The following is a 7,016-nucleotide window of genomic DNA, read 5'->3' on the forward strand; positions in this document are numbered from 1 at the left end:
AAATTAAAGAAACTAACAAAGTACATATTGTCTCACATGCTAACTGTATGCAATTATAGACTGTAAACTAACAACACAGCTCACAGTTTCCTGTGTTAATATTTTAATTCCCTGTGGTTACCAGTCAGCTTTATTGTCACCATCTCCGTTTGAGGCAGTGTGAATTCTACTTTGAATTTTCTTTTCAATCCAGTGTGACAGAACTCTAAAGTGACAGTCGTTTATCCAGCAACCAAATATTTTCTAAAAGTAACCTGACCTAAACCTGATTACGTTTTTACAGATGACTTAGAAGTGGGTACCTATATATTAGTAGAACAGTTAAAATTATTTAAAAATAAAAGGCAGTATTTAAAACAATTTTCACAAATGTGATGAGCTGTATCTTGTTGCCCCTAACCTTTTAAAGCTCCCACATATGATTCCTCCTCCTAGCATGTGATCCCATAATCTATTTAACCATACAAATATATGCAGTGCCTTGCAAAAGTATTTGAGTTTTGGTGGGTGGCCTCTGGGGGCTTTCAGAAGAGGTGTGTTTATACTGACAAATCATATGGCATACAGGTGATTCACAGAGGTGGACTTCTCTTCAGTTCATTGAAGGTAATTAGTTGCACCAGAACCTTTTAGGGGTTTTACAGTAAAAGGGTACATATGAACATGGCAATTTTAAATCTTTTTTAAATCCTATTTTATATATATTTTTCTGATTTCACTTCACCAACTTAGACTATATGGTGCAGATCCATTAAATAAAATAACATTTAAAAACATGTAAATTAAAGGTTGGAATATAAAGAAATAGCTAAAAAGCCAAGGTACGGGTAAATTACAGGTACACCAGCATTACAGATTGTACAGTTTATGCATATTCAGAGCTGAAACATACTGCACCTTACAGGTATTCATATTCCTTGAACTTTTTTACAATTGCACATGTTACACCCATAACCTTCAGTGTATTTTATTTCATGTGATAGAGTAACGCAAAGCATTGCAAGAAGTGGAATAAAAATTTTAGATGTTTGTCAAAACATTTCAAAAATAAAAATCTGATAAGTCGAGCATATATTTGTTTTCAGTTCCCTTTACTCTGATACCCCTAAAGAAAATCCAGTGCAACCAATTGCCTTTAGAAGTCACCTTATTAGCAAAGAGTCCATGTCAGAAGATGCTGATGCTCCCTTTGCTTCCCCCTTCCACCTGTGTGTCTCGAGAAGTCAGGTAAAAAAACAACTGGAAAGACTGAACCGCAATAAGGCTGAGGGTCCAGATTGTGTCCACCCTAGAGTCCTGAAGGCCTGTGCAGAGCAGCTCTGTGGGATTCTGCAGCACCTCTTCAACCTTAGCCTGGCCCAGAAGAAGGTTCCGGTGTTGTGGAACACCTCCTGTCTTGTTTCGGTACCAAAGAAAACTCACCCATCAGTCCTCAATGACTATAGACCTGTTGCCCTGACATCCCACATCATGAAGGTCCTAGAGAGACTCCTGTTGGCCCTCCTGAGTAAGCAAACAATAACCTATCAGGACCCCCTTCAGTTTGCTTATCGCTGTGGAGTTGGAGTTGAAGATGCCATCATACACCTGCTTCAACAAACCCACTGTCATCTGGACAAAGCCAGTAGCATTGTGAGGATCATGTTCTTTGATTTCTCCAGTGCATTTAATACAATCCAACCTGATTTGCTTTGTCAGAAACTCCAGAAGACTCATGTGGAGACCCCAACAATCTCCTGGATCAAAGACTACCTGACAAACAGACCACAGTTTGTGACACTGAAGGGTTGTGAGTCTAACCAGGTAGTCAGCAGCACAGGAGCACCACAGGGGACTGTACTCTCACCATTCCTTTTCACTCTGTACACCTCCTACTTCCAGTATAAGACAGACTCCTGTCATCTGCAGAAATACTCGGATGATTCTGCAGTCGTGGGGTGGATCACAGATGGACAAGAAGCTGAGTACAGGAAGGTGGTGGACCTCTTTGTGGCATGGTGTGGAAACAATCATCTCATTTTGAATGTGACTAAAACAAAGGAGATGATTGTAGATTTTAAGAGAAACAGGAATAAGTCAAAAACTATTTCTATCTTGGGAGACGAAGTGGAGGTGGTGGAGGAGTATAAATACCTCGGTGTTCACCTGGACAACAGACTGGAGTGGAGATGATAACTGTGAAGCCATCTACAAGAAGGGACAGAGCAGACTGTACTTCTTGAGGAAGCTTAGGTCCTTTGGTGTTTGCAGCAAGATGCTGCATATCTTCTATAAGTCTGTTGTGGAAAGTGTGATCTCTTCTACCATCATCTGCTGGGGAAGCAGCATCAGAGCCAGGGACTTAAAAAAGCTCAACAAGCTGATAAAAAAGGCTGGCTCTGTTCTGGGGACTCCTCTGGAACCTCTGGAGATCATTGTGGAAAGACAGATTCTTCATAAAATGAAGAATATTATGGAGAACCCTGAGCATCCTCTTCATGAGACTGTCCTACAACAACAGAGTGTCTTCAGTCAGAGGCTTCTTCAGATCTGCTGTAAGACGGAGCACTACAGGAGATCCTTCCTGCCCACAGCCATCAGCATCTACAACGGCTCTTTGAAGAAACCTACATAATATGAGCTACAACAACATTTAATTTCTTTTTGGGAATAATAAAGTATTTTTGAATTTTAATTGAATGTATAATTTAATCTCAGTATAAATACACCTGAAGCCCCAGAGGTTTGTTGAAGAACAAAAAGCAACATGAAGCCAAAGAAATGCATCATACATGCAAGACGTAGCTATCTACCTAAACAGAGACACCACAGTAGAAGAGGATTAATCAGGGAAGCAGACAAGAGTTCCAGCTTAGGTGAGAGAATCTGTAGACAGGACCACTTTTACTCGTCCACCCAACAAATCTGTGCTTTATCAAGAATAGAAAGACAAATTAGGTTTAAGAAAGTCATAACAAGTCTACTCCAAAGTTTGACCATAAGCCATGTAGGGGAGGCAGCAAACACGTGGAAGATAGGGCTATATTCAGAAATTTCACTTTTTGACCGACATGAAAAATGCTGTTAGAACTCTAGCACTGCACATCAACTTCCACCATACCTACGATGAAACAGTGGTAGCAGCATCATACTATGGGGATGCTTCTCTTCAACTGGGACAGAGAAGCTGGTCAGAACTATTATAAAAAACAAAAGACTTTAACCTACAGCAGATTTTCACCTTCCAGCAGGTCAACGACCTTAACCACACAACCAGAGCAACAATGGAATGGTTTAGCCGATTTATGTATTTAGAAAGACTCAGCCAGGGTCCAATCCTAAATCCAATTAAGACTCTGTTGCAAGTCTTGAAAATAGCTGTTCATAAATGCTCTCCATCCAATCTGCCTGAGCTTGAGCTATGAGATGAATGAGCAAGAACCTCTCACTATATGTGTAAAGCTGCCAAATATACAGTTGCAGGAGTTGTCGGGGTGTAACTGCAACAAAAGACGTAATGACCCAGCAGGAATGGATGACAAACCCTTCAGATTTTTATTTGTAAAAATATTTCTTCACCTTGAGTATTTTCTGCCATTCTTTGGTTACATACATGAAGAAATAAATATTTTTGCCAAGGACCATATAATGACACCAAATATGAGTAAGGTAGCCAATTTGCTACTTGTAAAGTCCCACTGTAACCAGAAGAGGGCAACCATTAACCACCTAGACTGATAGAAGATGCTTCTGCATACCTAAAAATGCACATGATGCTTCTTGGGAACAAGAGGGAACTTTGCATGAAAATCTTTATAAAACTATTAAACAGGATTCCTTTAATTTCATTAAATGGGAGGACAGTGAGCGAGATACTTAGGAAAAAGTAAGATTGACATAAAGTCACTTTGATTCCTGTGCACAAATCTGACAAACTCGTCACCCACACTTCACCTAAAGTTATTATTTGTAATTCTCTTCTTTGCTCCCCCGCATCGCAATCGGAGACTGTCAGTCAGAAGATGCACGAATAAAACATTTTACCCCTTCAGACTGAATGAACTACACGTCCACTCTGCGACAAGTCCGTGACTTGGCAGTGTGTTACTCATTTCATCTGGGACCTACAGGGAAAAGACAGAGGTGGAGCTGCATGGAGCAGAAGCTTGAGGCAGGGAGGAAGGGAACAGGTGGCAAAATGCGAGCTGCAGGATGGAGAGAGCGATGCAGAATGACTGAGCATGAATGAAAGAAGGGTGAAAAGACTAGAGAAGCACAAGATCCAACAAATGAACAAGACAGAGTCTTACTGGAGCTAAGATAGGACAGGAGAATAAATGAGGGAGAACAAATGGCAGAGATTAGGAATAAGGAGAAAATGAGCAGAGTGGGAGAGGAGATGGTTGAGAGCTTGAAGGAATGGAAAAAGAATGAGACGATGAGGAGCAGAATGGGGGGTGAACACAAGAGATCTCGGGAGAGGGAGTGGGAGAGGAGACGATGCGGAGGTGGGGGAGCGATGAGTCATCACCAGGCTACCATCCCCAGTGGACTCGATAGCTGTGGGGGTGGCAGCGTGACACAATCCACAGAGGGGTTTCTGGTCGTCACGCTGCCTCTATGTCTCCCCGCCCGCTGCGGAGGCGGGTGGAAGACAATACGGGGATGCCACTGGGACACAAGAGGTCACGGTCTTGCAGTTGCAAGCAGTTTTCTCCTCCTTCTGACACAAACATGCACATGGCGACAATGACAAGGCGGAAGCCCTCAGTAGGACAAGACCAGTGGTAGCAGTAGTGTACAGCTGGCGATGTTTTGGCATACACTTCCCTCCGTCTTTCATACTTTATAAGGCGGTGCAGAGGGGACTTGTGTAGAAATGCGGAAGCAAACAAAGAGGAAGACATGCAAAAAACATGGGCTTGGCAACACGAAAACAGGACACTGCTGTGTTCCTCTTACTTCCTAAGCTGTTTTAGTAAAAAAAACAAAAAAAACAAAAACAAAGCTGCTTCTGCTCAGTGTAGCTGCATACTCCCGAGTCTTACCCACCACCACGAACAGCGGTCAGGCACTCTGCAATAGGGAACATCCCATGCAGCACAGATCACACAAGATCTCGTTATTGTGTGTTGCTCTTTGGTGCTGAGTCGATCTCAGAGTTGCTATGCCAACGATTGGCATTGGATGGGGGGAATCCTAAAGCTGATCTGGGCCACTGCACACACGCTGCGAATCCGTAGATGCATCCAATCAAACAAACACATACACGTCGTCTCCCACTGCGAGTGCAAACAGTTCACTGGTAGCAGCTGCATGTAATCGTGCTCGTCGGTTCTGATCAGGGCCGGTTCTAGGCATGTATATATGAGGGGGCGGGCAGAAATGTGAATGGGGCATCATCATGGGTACACATTATGCGAATGTTTATTGTTGTTGTTGATTGGTGTTTTCTTTATGGGATTGGGGTAAACTGTGTAGTACTGTGCAATTTGCCAGACTGCACTGGTTTCCTCCCAGTTGAGCTTCTTTTGAACATGTTGGGCTGGAAAAAATAGCTTTGTGCGGGTTGTTAAAATTTGGGCTGCTTTTCACAACATTCTGAATATTTTTTGTAATTATTCATATCAACATAGTTGTCATTGGTGGCAGAAAAGTAAAAACTTGCACATCTCAAAATGTTGTCTTTTCACTCATTAATAGCTCATTTATTTTGAAAAAGAGAATCTGTTGAACATGACGTCATCAATCAGGGATGGTCATTGGTTAATCAACTGTCACTATGAAATTATATTGGTCAATTGTGAACATCCAAAACGTTGTTAAGAGTTCATCTATTTTTTTGTTATGCTTTACTTGATGTTGAGAGACAGCATCATGCTGAAGAGGAAATTACAAAAGATATGCAGAAAGCTAAAACCAGACCAGAACATGCGCAGACATTTTTGGAGACAGGTGCTTAAGCCAAAAAAAAAGGGCATCCATTGCCAAATTTATTTATAAAATAAAAATAAAAACACAGGATATATTTATGCTTTTATAGCATCCCCATGGAATTATGCTGCAAAATTTGTAAATGAAATAAATCAATGTTCTGCATCGCAATCAAAAGATACTGAATCAGGTGAGAAAACAGTGTACATTATTTGTTTTCTGACAGTTGAAACATTACACTAATAATAACTAATAAGCCATTACCAATATCAGTATAACTAACCACACTTTCACGTAGCTCAACTAAAGAACCTCCTTTCACTTCAAATCACAGGCCTACTTTAGGTAGTTAATGTTAGCATTGGCTCTATTATTATGCTAATAAAATCAAACAGACAGCTAAGCAACATTTTCCTATTTATTTATCATTTTTTGTATGCTGCTTTCTATCATAGAACATTATCTTCAGCCTTCGGCATATATTAGCCTATAATGTTAACTATGATTCCTCAAACTGTTGGGAGTAGAAATGCTTGCATGAAAAGAGCTCCTTGAGTTAGAAAGTGACTTTTAGCTACACAGAACAGAGTTTGGCCAGCATGCTGTAATTATACAATACTGTATGTTTTGGTTTTTTTATCAACACTTTATTGTGAAAGTTAGGCTACTAGACATTCAGAAAAAGGGCGGTGGTCATGCTTTTTCTTTTCTTCTTCAGACTTTACCATAAAAGTAATTAAGTGAAATGGTCTAATTTGTCTGTTTGGTTGTATATCTCCCTCTGTCTCTTTATTAAACCTGACAAACATCAGTCAACAGCTGGATTTTATGAGTACAAAACATGTAGGCAATGCGTTAAGCAGTCATGCGTGGATGCTGATTGGAAGAAAAAGCAAGCGTTTATCAGCAGGTGTGGCGCCAAAATGCGCCCCACCCCGGTCCTTCCTCTAAATAAACTTCATAATCTCGCGTACGCGGTCGTGAAAATTGAGCTTTGCGTGGACATGTCCGGCGGATGTCCGCATTGTCAAGTAAGCGAGACTGTGTAGGAGGAGGGAGATGCAAGGCGGGGGGTTGTTCTTGTGTGACTGAGAGTTTATTTG

The sequence above is a fragment of the Girardinichthys multiradiatus genome, chromosome 18 (genome assembly GCF_021462225.1).
Source record: "Girardinichthys multiradiatus isolate DD_20200921_A chromosome 18, DD_fGirMul_XY1, whole genome shotgun sequence".
Classification (NCBI taxonomy): domain Eukaryota; kingdom Metazoa; phylum Chordata; class Actinopteri; order Cyprinodontiformes; family Goodeidae; genus Girardinichthys; species Girardinichthys multiradiatus.